The sequence below is a fragment of the Chroicocephalus ridibundus genome, chromosome 3 (assembly GCF_963924245.1).
Source record: "Chroicocephalus ridibundus chromosome 3, bChrRid1.1, whole genome shotgun sequence".
In the NCBI taxonomy this organism is placed as follows: Eukaryota; Metazoa; Chordata; class Aves; order Charadriiformes; family Laridae; genus Chroicocephalus; species Chroicocephalus ridibundus.
In genome coordinates this window covers 120,294,646-120,309,082 of record NC_086286.1, presented here as the reverse complement: position 1 = coordinate 120,309,082, position 14,437 = coordinate 120,294,646, and positions in this window count along the sequence as shown.

Sequence of the window (14,437 nt, the reverse complement as noted above, 5' to 3'; positions counted from 1 at the left end):
GGATTCAGTACATCTTAATGTCTTATTTATCTTTTTTGGGAATACAGTTCTCATGATTTCTGTTTTACAAGTTTACATCTGCAGACATAAAAGGATTTAAGTACGGTTCTTTTCTTTAAGCTTCAAAGGAGGATTCACTAAAACGAAAAGGCTGAGGACTGGTAGTCTAGGAACACGTCTAGAGATAGCACTGCTTTTACAGGCTCACCTTAGCTAGCTTTACACTAGTTCATCCTGGTTGGGGTAATGCAGTTGTGATAGCAGTTGATTGTAGGCAGGATCATGGTGAAGTATTTACCCAGATGTCAGTCAGGCTTTGCAGCCCGAGTTGAGCTCCATGCTGCCTAACTGCATTGGTAGTAGTACTCAGCTTAGCTAGGTTAGACCTATTATGGTTTGATCCATCTACACGAGGTTGTAATGTAGATGTAACCACAGTAACCAAACTCTTCAAATGTCTTTAACCACTAGGATGCCTTGCTGCATTACTCCCTTTCAGCTTTTATGTGTTTTTCTGTAATGTTGCACTTCTAAAGTAGCTCTACTTTGGCAACCTTTAAGGAAATGTCCAGCTGAATTGAGAATATTTACTCCCACCAATTTGTACCATAGTTTATACAGGGGCCGCTTTTCCCTTTTATACCACCTTGACAGCTGCGCGAATGAGATCAATCTTTTCACTGCAGTCTACTCCCACAACATGCAAAAATGTCGCACAGATTTTCATGATTTTCCCTGTTATCTGCATTAAATTATACATTAAAATTACTTCAACACGGTCCCTTAGCAATATTTCCAATATCTTTCTCTCAACTGAAATGAGACTTAGAGGGCCTGTCCCTTGAATCTTCCCTTGGTTCTTTCGTGAATCTAGGAATAGTGTTAGTTCCCCTTAAGACCTTGGGTACGGCTACACTCCTTAGTGGCCTGTCAAACACCTTTGCTGAAGGCTTTCCTATTTCCTTTGCTACTTCCTTCAGGATTCTGGGATACAATTCATCTGAGCCTGGTGCTTTGTCAAATGTAACACTCCTAATTGCCTTATTATCTTCTCCAGCGCAATAGTAAAGCCTTTTAACATTTTACTTTCCCTCCAGGAGAATGTCTCTCAGTCCTGGAGTTGTTACCTTCCTTTTTTTTTTTGCCCCCCACCCCACTGAATAATTAGGTGAGGAATTCATTTAGGCCTGCAGCAGAATCAGCCTTATCTGTCACTAACTTTCCACTTATGTTCTTCAATGCCTCTACTGTCTCGCTGCCTCTTCTTGAATTCTGAATATATATTTAGAATCACAGAATCATAGATGTAAGGAATGGAAAATAGCTATTAGGTTGTCCAGTTCATTGCCCTGCAACTGGAGGATTGTTGTATGTAGTATATGTCTTTCTTCTTTGTTCAGTCAGTTTTTTAACATCCCAAATGTTTCCTTTGGAGTCACTTTAAAGTCTCTCTCAAGCAAGAAGTTTTCCCTGATGGTTACCTCAGTTTTGTTTTTCTTAATGTTAAGAATCTTACCTAAATTAAATGGTCTTGTATCGCTTACATTTTTTTTTCTCTGTTCATCTTTTGTTTCATGTTTTTCAGCTTTTCAGATGGATATAGATGACCCTCCTCTTTTGGGGAGACATTTTGACCTTATCTTCACACTAACTTTCTGGAGCCTGAATTTCTCATAGACCCATAATGATATAAAAATGATAATGATTGGAAAGATCTTAGAATAGATGGACGTTGTCTCTTGAGTGGTATGCCATTTCCAACCTCTGTGAAGGCACCACGAGTGCATTTGGAACACTCTGCACTGTTGGTGTTCTCTGCTTCCTACGATCGGCATGAACCGCAGCGAACGCGGGCTGCTACAGCAACCCTGAGCCAGGCAAAGTGCTTTACATCCCATTCCATTCCTTCTTCCAAAGCCCTGAACTCTAAGGTTACATGCGTGCCAGTTAGCACGGGTTTTGTATTTATCTCTTCTAGTATCATGGCTCCTGGTGTCCAGGCAATACCCAACAGAGTGTAATACAGAGTTCACCCATGACCCAGAAGGAAATTGCTTTCTTTCTGCAAAAGGGCTGAACACAAACTCTCTATCCTAGATAATCACAGCTGGACTTGTGCTTGTGTTATGGCACCTTCTTTAAGAATGGGGTGACTGGCTCAGACTTCCCAGTATCTAGGGCTACCAGACACAGGCTTCTTGCATAGAGACCACCGAGTGTGATCCCTGACAAAACCAGCCATAGTTCGCTACCTCCATACCAGTTCTTACTGGCTCCACGGAGAACCACTGCTGAAAAGTGTCATGAATAATGTCTGAAACACCTTCTTGAGCTGATATGCTGCAACTGGTCCAGAAATCTACTGTAAGAATTGGACTGTACCCCCGGACCCCTTTGGCCTCTCTTTTTCTAGCTCACACTCAAGTATTAAGAAGTGAACGTAATATTCTAGATTCCCAGTCATTACAGCCGTATTGGCAGCTTACTGTAGGCCATGAGCTTTTTAGTAGTTATAGATTGTTTATCTTTACTTTCTTTGCTATTTTGTATCGTTTATTACTCTACTGAATCTTATTCCTTTTTACATTTCATAACTTTTTCATGCTTTTCCTCATTTATCTTTTGTTCTTTGATATTTTCAGGTGTTCAGCATGGTTCAGCAAGGTTTTAATTTTCCTCATCAAGCTGTGAACCTCTTCCTTTTTCTTTCTGGACAGCTTAATATGGTTTGACATTTCCCCACATTTCCAACAGTCTGTAGCTGCTTCTACATGTAGCCACTGTGATTGGAAATGACTGCATATGATTATTGTTAGACATAATATTGTGATTGTACTGCTGCTGGGCATTGCTTTGAAAGAATGGGAAGCCAAAGGAAAACATATTCTGCTCACAAATATTTTATTCTTAAAAACAAGGCCAAATCATGAGCCAAGTAAGCTTACCATGAAAATATAGTCCCGTGCAACAGTAAAAACATACTGAGCTGTTAAAAACCCAGCAGCCAGCGTTATAAATACCTTTAAAAGCATTACAGAGTCAACCTAGTATACTTTTAAAGTAGGAAGCTATGAAAAGCACATATTCTGCATTCTACCTTGTATCTTTTCAACTATTCCCATCCCAGTGCTTTAATTATTCTCTTCAGGACATGTCCCAGCCCACACTGTATGTAAGGAAATGCGTTATACGCATCCTCATAGTATTTGCATTGCCTCTTATATGAAAACAGTGTTACCTGTACCATGCATTCTGATTTGCACCACTGTTCTTCATCTGGTAGGGGAGAAACTTGGATAAGGTATTACCCAGCACCAAACATGCACATAATTTCCAAAATTATTTGCATATTTCCTGTAGTCAGACCTAGTAGAAAACTGAAAACACTGTGGGAAAGCATTGCCTTGCGATGACAAAAAGTTTTGCAACTTAACTAGATAAATAGCAAAGAAATAGCTAATTTGTTTGAAACCTGAAGCCTCTGAGTCTGTCTTCCCTGGCTCATGTCAAGAACACATAGTAGAATACTGTTTCTTTCTCACCTTTTCCGCGTTACTCATGTATTTTTACACCTCTGAAATGTGTCTCCACAGCCATGTGATAATGCTTCTGGGTAAAAAGCATTTCTTATTAAATCAGGGGTCTTTCAGGCAGAGATGGGTTTAAGTATATCTGATCTGTGTTAGAACAGAGGCACGTATTGGATGGTCAGACTCTTTGACTGTATGAAAGCTGAGCTGAGCTGGGGTAGGCTTTTACACCACCTGGGCAGTGGTGTCTGAGTGGAGATGGTCCTGTGAAGTCAGGGATTACAGTTACTTTGTGCCAATCGAACAACACAAAGAAGCTGAGTTAACCTATTTCTGACCAGAATCGGAGACAATTCACAAAACCTGCAAAAGTCGGGTCCCTCCTAGCATCTGTGAGTTTAGTTTAGGCTTGTGGGATGTGTGAGGGAATTGATAAGAACATACAGGTATGGATGCTTGGTGCTGAGATCAGGAGGAAAAGGCATTATCCATGAAAGCCATCAGCAGAGATTTGAGGACAGAGAGAGGGTGCCTGGTGTATGAGGCGTGCAAGAGTAAAAGATGACATTCGGTTTGTCAAGAGGTCAAGCAGGAGGAGTTATCAAAAGGGGTTCCCCAGCTATAAGAAGCCTTTTGTTTAACAGAGGCCCAGGATTCATCAGAAAAGGCACTTCATGAAGAAAAGTGATGAGAGGAACCCCAGCTACTCTTTTAGAAATTTAATATCCGTTTTATTTGGTAGTTTCCATTAAGAATGGAGACAAGCACACACAGCTGCAGAGCAAAAAAATAAAGACTTGAAGCTAAATGTGCTTACTCTGTGCTGTGCCAGACTATTTACCAAAGAAGCTGCCAGTGCTGTGAGTAAATACATCCACTTTGCACATACTAGTCAATTTATGATCAAACCCGTTTAACATCCTCTGCAACAGGGACTCAGTGCACCTGCACAACATTTGGTTTTATCAAAACAGTTTGCCCATTTAAGACAAAGAAGGTGGGGAAACTCTGAGTTCTTGTGTTCAGACCCATTGCTTTTTATTATGGATATGGTGTCAATTAGCCTTGTCCTCACCAGCATCAAAATTAACTGTGTAGTGCTAAAAGGATGGAGTTGAAAAAATAATTAACATTTACCTGCTATTTTAATGTAAGTGAAGCCAAAGACAAAAAATCTTCATCAGAAATCTTTCAGTGTAACTTGGCAAAGATTTAGCTAGATTTGTTTTCAGAAAGCACTTCCTTTATCAAAAAACCCCAACCATAAACCCAAAAAAAAAACAAACGGAAGAAAGGTAATCCAAATATAGCTATTTAGCTCCAGATTCCAGCCAGAGAATCCAAAGTAATTCAAATTTAATCTCAGAGCACACTTAGCCAAGTTCAAATCCTTTCTTCCCCTTTATGTTTAGCAATTTCTGTTCTAAATTTCTTTAAAATCTCTCTTCTCTTGCCACAAACTCTTGCCACAATGGCAGCTGTTTAGCAAATAAACTCAAAAATAAAAATGTTGTCATTGTGAAACAAGATATATTTAATTAAATAAAATAGAGAAGGGAAGTGCTATTACAAGAACATAAAACTGTAAGGCACAAGATAAAACTAAATTACTACAGGGCTGCTCAATTCAATCTAATCCTTGAAGATAAAGATGGAGCCAGAAAATTGCATGTATTGTGAAATCAACATAAGCCCTAAGCAAATATTAACTAGGGATATATAAACTGATTTATTATAAATACAAGTGTGAATGCTAGGATTAGTTAAGGAAATGCAAACCAAGACACAATACGGTGTAAAATACTCCAGTATTTATCTAAAATACTGGCAAGTGGATACAAAAAAGTATTCAGAGCCCTAGACATACTTTCAGGTTACCTGATTTGACACAGTATGGGTGGGAAAATATGGAATAGAGAGAAAATTGTTATATTTTGTTCTAATAAATTTGTTAGAACTTCATTCATAATGTTTCCTTATATATTTAATAATGAGCTTTGATTTTTTTTTAAATTGTTTGCTGTTTATTATCATTCTACTTAATAAACTATTAGGAGTGCATAAATACAGATTGAAGACAGTGTATGAGATGCTTCCCAGTATCAAAGGACTCAGATTTTTACACGATACAACAGAAGACTATCTAAAGCAGTTCTACTTACATCTACATCTTTCCTGAGAAGTCTACAGAGTATGTATGAACAAGAGAGAGATAAGGGTCATTTGTGTCCATGATAACAACAGTTGCACACTGCAAATATTTATATGTGTTTACTTTAAGTTTCGTTTTTACCTTTTGGAGGGCTGAAGATGCAAAATCCCTAAGGCCTGACCCATCTCACTCACCAAACGCTGTCAGTGGACTTTGTGTTGCATTGCATCATACTGATCCACAAGGCAGATTTACGCCTTTCAGACTGACCTTACTGTATCGACAGTACCTGAGAATTTTATGTAGTTTTCAGTGGATCTTTTCTGCCTTCATTTGTTTATTTTTATAACACCCTTCTTTTTGTGGAAGGGTAAAAGCGATGAATTGGGAGCTTTAATGGTGTACCTTGGTTTCTTATTTCATATTACAGAGGAATACCCTGAACTATTTTGAAAGACCACTGCTTTGTTTCTGAAGTCAAGCATCCAGAAATAATTGCGGCAGGCCATGCACTGGGCAATGATCAGAGATAAAACAGGTAGGAGGCTGGACTAGATGACCTTTAGAGGTCCCTTCCAACCCAAACCATTCTGTGATCCTATGATACTTTTGATTTGGGCACCATCCATTCTCTGCCTCGAGTGAGGCAAGGGTTGCATGGTAGAAGGTCTGTACGTGTACCAGCGTGCAGGGGTGAATGAAGCAAGCAGGCATCATGCTGGGACACATGTGTTTTACAGCAGGACTGGACCCTTGAGGACTATCTTGCAGACTTTCTCTGCTTCCTGAATGGAACCAATACCAAAAACCGCCTCTCATCATTTGTCCTCCTAAGCTCCTTTGCTCCTTGTTCAATTCCACTGGCCTGGACCCTCGGTTGTGTACAGTACTGATCTGTTAGCTTGCATACAGGCTCTGAACTGTACTGGGGTTTTTTTTCCCCCCTTTGGAAGTGGAAGTTGGCGGTGGGCAGTGGGGTACTATGTGCACGTTTGAGAGCTGACCTGAGACCGTTTAGAGTCCTCAGCTTGCTTTGGTTAAGGGTATCAAAAACCTCGTGCAGCCTAGCTGGGACGAGAACTGACTTTTTCCAGAGTCCCAGATTTTAGTGGGAGGAGGTATTATGGGACAATTGCATCTCTTTGGATGTGAAGGAAAATTGTGACTTGCTACCCCAAGGGGCTTGAACATGAACAGTGTGGACATGCCTTATGTGTATTACCAGACTGGTGAAACCTGGGACACTTCCAGATGATACAGATATGCTCAGCAGTGACTAGTGTTATTTTCTGATTGCTGGCACTTCCCATTCCAATTGAATCTCCCTCCCTAACTGGTTCTATTAACTATTCTAAGCTTACAGGCTACATCTCAGTCTTAACTGAACACTTCAGCCCAGGTTCCCTTTACCCAAGCGGTCCAAATTACCTTGTCTTTGCTCCATGCCAGTTGGTCTTTCCACATCCCACAGACTCCCATATTAGCTTTGATCCTTGGATTCCTGATTTACTTAAAGACACTTCTAATTTGATGGGGTCAGTAGTGTTTCTTGGCACCCCTGTGCATCCCAGTCCATAGGGAAGAAAACCCACTCTTGCTTTCCCACCTCCCACCTACATTATGTTTTTCACAGGACAGAAATACCAGCCCAGAGGGAAACTGTAGCACATTCAAGCCAGATACTTGATGGGGACAACCAAGATTGTAACAACCAAGTGCAGAGCAGCGAGTACATGCCCCAGGTTACTGTACTTGGCTGACTGTTCCTGACGTTTGCTTAGGAGGTCTTTTTCCTCTTTCTGTTTTCCATTTATTCTTTTACTTATTCCCCTTGTGCAGCTTTCAACATTGCTTCCTAGGCAAGGACTCTTTCCTCAGTTTTAGTCCTCAACCTCTCTGCTTCTCACACCAGCTCTGAATCCAAAGGGCTTTAATTCCTCTAGCCAAGTTGTTCCCAAGCCCACTTGTCCTTCACCAAATTCTGGCCTGTCTCTTTTCCCCACTGATGTTCAACGCTAGTCTCCTTGAATGGTCACTCTTGGCTAGCAGATGTCTTCACTCCTCCCCATTTCAGCTTCCTTGCATGGCTGGTTAGTCCATCCTGTCCCCAAATCCCACTGATCTCGTTCTCTCCCTTTACCCTCCATCCTCTCCTCCCTGGCTTGAACACAGATCCCTGAGCACTCATGGAGCACTTGCTTGGGTGCCAGCTGAAAGGGGACTAAGGCAGTCATATTTTTCTGTTCTCAGTTCCAGTTTTCAATCCTATTCAGCTTTTTGCAGACATCAGAAGGAAAATCCTCATGATTTCCCGGAGACTTGAGCATTAGCCATTTCATAACGTCAAGATGTCTGTGGTATGGAAAATTGAAAAAGGGCAAAAGTGGTCACCAAAGAGGCAATACAGCCTGTTGCTGTTATAATTGCAGAAGCCCTTTGTTGAGGATATGAAAAATTAGTTATTTATTTTAAAAAAATTATCTTTTTAGATTTGACATCTAACTTGGGCAAATTTAGGCAGATTTTTCACAGAAATAGCACGAAGCACATCAGATATGAGAGACAGTCCTGCCCTTTTTCAATTTTTTTCTCCACCCCAAAGGATGATTAGCATTTCAAAAAAGGCTTTTCATGGGTGTGTCTATGTGGAGAAAAAAACATATGTAGTTATCCTAGTCTTGTTCTCACTATTAATTTAAATTTGGTTGAAAATGTGTATGTACCTAGAATAGTGTAGATGATGTCAACATGAAAGCTGATGTTTATACAGTTACACCACACTAAAAACTGAGAATTTTTAATGTGAAATTTTGGTCAATTTTACTTTTAATGCTGGTGTGGGTTTTATGTATTCTTATTTTTCTGAATTCATTTATGACTTAGGTGAATTCCACTTTCCACTCACAACACGTTGTCATTCTTTGCTTAGCATGTCCTGAATATTATCCATGAGGTTATTCTGAAAGTTCTCACTACAGCACAAAATCAGATGAAGCTCTTCAACTTTCCTCTAGAGACTTGGATTCACCCTGGTTTAACCTATGTATGATTTGCTACTCCAGGGCAAGAAAAATGGGGAAAAAAAAAAAAAAAGGGGAAAAAAAAAGGAAATAAGAAAAGGAAGGAATGGTGGATGGAAAATGAGAATACTAAATGAATGGATTCTGATCTCTTGTCTGACAACATTTTAATTTCTTTTGACGGCTGCTCCTGGTATCCCCACGCAGTAAGCCGTTAATTTTTTTTTTGGGTTCTCGAGTTTCCTCACACTGACACGTCTTTCTTTTCCTTCCCTCTTTCCCTCTTTCCATCTATCTGTCTGCAGATAACTTATGCATTCAAGATCTCTTACAAGGCCCCTAAATCTTTTTCCCAGGCAGTTCACAGAATGATTTTTTCATTCTGCATTGCTCTGGAAGATAACCCTTTTCCATTATTATGCTTGTTATGATGAAGCTAAGGAAAAATAATCTACTAACAAAAGTTAGAACTAACGGGTCATTTTTAGTTCAATTTTTAAACAAAAAAAAGAGAAGAACAACTGAAGAACAACAACCACCTAGGAAACTTCACAATCAGGGGACAAAATGAATGCTTCTATTGTTTCATTCATCTAGGAGGTTATTATACCTGCAGCTTTGATGTTACATGAAGATTACCTGGGTTGTTTTGTCACAATTACGGAGAGCAAAGTTGAAGGAATTCAATGATGCATTAAGTCTACCAACTTTGATGTTATGCTGAACATCCCTGACTCAAATCTGAGTTGTCAGAATTGGCTTAGAAGAACTGGATACACATCACAATACTCAGAATATAACCAGTGCAACATCAAAGCATGTATTTTGATGTTATTTTCAAGACCAAATAACATAACAATTAGAAATGCTGATCGACTAGTTACTACTGGATTTTGTGACAAATGGCAGAAGCCATCCCTTTGCTTCTGTCTCAGTTATTAAGCTAGACTGGTACCACCATCATCTCTTTCAAAGTACTACCAGATAATAGGAATACTGTGAACGGACTTAGGCATTGTGACACAGTATACTAAAATGTATAAAATTTGGATTTCCAGTTGTGGGAAAGGAAATCATAATGCTTAGTTGAGTTCATGGAGTGAACGGAGAAGCGAGGCATCTAATTTGCATTCACCGCAACCGGCACAGAGCGGGGTAGAATTTAAATTCTTAATTTCTTCCTCCATTTACAAGGGTATAAAACTTGGATCCAGAACCCAGAAAGTTTTCCAACACCTATGTGCTTGGGTGACATTGAGACTCTTGTGCCTGGTAGTGCTTTTTTTCTTTTAAAATTGTGACGGTGGGGTTTCTGCTTGTCATCCTTTGCATGGTGGGCAGTGTATGCATTCAGAAAGTGATAGACTTACACTGTAGGCTCTCCTTGGTCTCTTGGTGAATTCTGTAAGGTTGCATGTTGTTTCTGTTAAATTATCGTATGCTGTGGAGTATTCAATACCTTCTGATTTGCCTTCTGATTGCAATTAAGTTTAGAATCCAAAACTATGACTGAGTAAAAAAGAAATCATTCCTTGCGTTTCTTTCTTTGAGCAACCTGTTATGCCAGAACAAATGTTCCAACTTTCATATACACATTCTGCTTGATTGCAGCCTTCTGTGGTTTTTTTTTTTTTTAACTTCAGATATTTACTGTGAATTGATTCAGTCCCTCTCGCATGAAGTAATCTAAATCTTGAAAAATCTTTAGAAAATTCAAACTTGAACTGGCCAGAGCCTGGTAAATATTTTCTGAAGTATAGTTTTGAAAAGAACAACAAAATCACGTTCTTAAGCAAGCTAAGTTTCCTCATTTTCATCAAAAGCTTGAAAATGGTATAAATAATTAAAAATATTTGTAAAAATTTAATCATAAAATCATAGACTCATCTAGGTTGGAAGGGACCTTTAAGATCATCAAGTCCAACCGTCAATCTAACACTGCTAAAACCACCACTAAACCATGTCCCTAAGCACCATATCTACACGTTTTTTAAATACCTCCAGGGATGGCAATTCCACCACTTCGTTGGGCAGCCTGTTCCAATGTTTGATAACGCTTTCAGTGAATACATTTTTCCTAATATCCAGTCTAAACCTCCCCTGGCGTTAACTTGAGGCCGTTTCCTATTGTCCTATCACGTGTTATTTGGGAGAAGAGATCAACCCACACCTCACTACACCCTCCTTTCAGGCAGTTGTAGAGAGTGACAAGGTCTCCCCTCAGCCTCTTTTTCTCCAGGCTGAACAACCCCAGCTCCCTCGGCCGCTCCTCATAATGATCTCCTGACCCCTCAACCAGCTTCATTGCCCTTCTCTGGACATGCTCTAGAGTGTCAATGTGTTTTTCTTGTGCTCCTAAAAATATTTGTGTTTTGCATCAAAAATAAATTAACTCTTAGAACCTTGCAGCATAATCTTTAACATATGTATGTACTTAAAATAGGGTTGACTACAGCTGGGGAGGATTTGCATTGCACGGTGGACTCAAAATTTGTGATAGTAAATGGAAGAAAATCATGAGGACCCTAAAATGACATTATATGTCTTATGTAGCCATTTTAATTTTCTAAGCACTTTTCAAATACTGTTTAATAACCAGCATTTCTCTGAGACTGGGTATTTAGAATTACAAAGACTGGCATATTGGATTAAAGCGGTTTAGTGTGCTATACTGTTTCTGATAGTGGACTACATTAGCTTCTGGAGAGAGGCACAGAAGAAATCATCTGCTACAAAATTATAGAAATTTTCTCTCTCTGATTTTTTTAATTGTATTTAGCCTGCTTAGTTAGAATTTAGCTTTTGCCCTAAAGCATTAAGATTTTGCGAACGTTGCAAATATATTTAAGAATGAGAAATTCCTGTAAATGCCTCGAACTGCTTCACTTTCAAAGCTCTACCAAGCACAACTGAAGATCATTTCCCTCTGCTGCTCTGGACTTTTCCTGTGCTGTTGTATCCAAAACTAGTTGGCACAGATCTGATGGATTTGGTGCTTCCAAACCAATGCTCCTGTCATTGGCTCTTTCCACAAATTTCTTTAGAGAAGACTAATAGTCAGATAGTAAAAAAAATTATTTATGTCTACACTTACAATTTTGTGGCTTAGTGTTAATAACCTTGTTTTTTCTTATTGTAGTATTGCTCACACTTCTGCACTCTCATCCGTCTACAATACAGTCTTTATAATTAGAAATGTAGAGTAATTTACGTTGGAAATGTCTTCAGGAAGTCATCTAACCCAACCTCCTGCACAAAACAAGGCTCAGTTCAAAGTTAGATCTAATTTCTCAGGACTGCATCCAGCCAAGGTTTGAACATATCTGAGGACGGAGATCCCACCGACTCTCAGGCGCTTATGCCAGTGACTGACCACTCTCTCTTAGGAAATAAAAAAAAAAATAAAAAATCTCATATTCACTCTTTGGCCTAACTCTGTCTCTCTCTCATACACATGACAGCTCTTTGATGGAAATTAATGTGGCCTAAATTCTATCTCTGTCCCCATTCCTGGTATTTCCTATTGTCTGGCTGTAGACCTTCAGAGACAGACAGTCAATAGAAAACAGCAGGGGCCGGGCCTTGGTTGAAATGTAGGCCACCTGAATCTAGGCTTGTGACTCCGTCATACACAGCTTCAACTTTCTACCTTTTCTCTAAATACCAAGCACTTTGTCTCCTGTCATACAAATCAGCCAGAGCCAGATTTTTCTATTCTAGCTGGGTTTGTGTGCCTTCCTCCTCGCTGGGTGCCTTCCAGTAGTGCATTAATCAATACGACGCAGAGCTGTCTCTGGCTTTATTGTTGTTTTAGTCAGCTTCTCCTCAGAGGCTACTGCCTGGCCACCTTACAAGAAGCACTGTTTTTCTCAGCCTTTTCCCGTCACAGGAAGGTGGGAGCATTGGGAGAGAGGATGAAGATGGTTAGGGAGAGATGAGACTTTTTTATTTAAGACATCTCTTTCTTTTGATCTTGTGCTGTCATTTCCCATGTGAATTTCTAGTTTTGCATTATCTGCTAGAATGTCAGATCGTTGTGATGGAAGCCAGATGTTGAGAAAGATAGATACATATACACAGAAGTAAAGACATTTAATTGAGACCAGTAGAAAACTAATATTGTGGTAATATTTAAAAATGGTGAATGGGACAACCCAAGTAATTATAGGCCTGTCAGGCTGACATCGATCCTTGGTGAAATAAGAGAACATCTGATATAGAGCTCAGTTAGTAAAGAGCTGAAGGATGGAATTAATGCCAATCAACATGAGTTTATGGAAAATAGATCCTGTCAAACTAACCTGATATCTTTTTTTCAGATTACAAGCTAGTTTTTAAAGGAATAGTATTGATGTACCATACTCTGCAGGTAATTTGGCTTGGTAGTGCATAATACTTTCATTGAGGAACTAAAAAGACATAAAATGCATATGGCACACATTAAATGGATTGTAACCTTTGCTTACTGATGGATGACAAGATCTAGCTTTAGATGCACTGTCACCCGATGGTAGAAAATTTCAGAATATTTGTTTCTCAGCCACACACAATTTAACACTTTTTCAGCATCTAGGAAGAAGTACAAGATTATCACTGATGAAGTTTACAGATGATCAAAGTAGAATTTACTAGTGAGGAACATAGTTCACTTTTCCAGTGAGACTGTGGAGGTTTGATGAGCTGAACACAAATCACATCTAAGAACAACTGTGAAGTCCTACAGCTAAGAAGAAAGAGTTTACAGTAATACTATTTTTGTACGTTTAATGGTCACAGGCTTCAGAGGAAGAAGGAGGAAGAAGTAAACTCCTTTATTAGGCCAAAGAACGCAGTTAAAAATGTGGACTGTCTTCCTGTCTGAGTGTGTGTCTTCACTTCTCCATCTATATCATCCAGTTTAATAAAAAAATTGGTTTTGCTCTGAACCTGTCCTTGCAAAGAATGCTGGCCATACAAGCTTGAAGTTTACCTTGGAGCACACCATCTTTGAAAAGGATGGAAGGTTAATCAGTAGTTAATCTGTGGTTTATCAGTCCATCACAGTCTGATTAAGTGAGTTAATCTAATTCTCAAGTATATAAGCGAGAGACTCCTGTGTTGCTGTTCCAGCAGTTAATTGTTAGTGCTTTTAAAAATATGTTGCACATTTAGGGAGAAATAATATGTAGGAACACTTTTTGGTTGAAAAACATAACTAAGGCTAGGATGGCAATTTCTTAGCCAAGACTGGATGATTTTCTAAAACAAATCCCTGAGAAACTAAACAGGAGTTCACTCAGGGCAGTTCTGTACTTCCTTTATTACCTCACACCTGCTTACAAATCCTTTTCAGCTGGCCTGAAATCCCAATATCTCAAACTGTGCTTTTCCATCCTTTCTCAGGATGTAATGTTACAGGTAATATTAGTAATAAGTTTTCTCCCTTCTTTTTTGTCCCACTCCCCCCTATCTTTACACCCTGCACCCATCCATGCACGTTCTCCCATTTCCTCCCCGAAAGTACATGCTGTTTGCTAACCTCCGTCAGAGTATCTTGGCTCCCGCTCATCTCTCCGCCCCTAGCCACGGTCTTACGTGTAGCGCGTGAAGCCCTTCACAGGCATCTCATAACATGCTATGCCGTCGCTCTTGAAGCTAGTGTTTATGCAGCATGGCAGTGAATTAAATCAGGATATATCTGATCTTAACAAACACTACTGCATGTGTGCCACAATGCAATAATCTTTGAAGAAAGC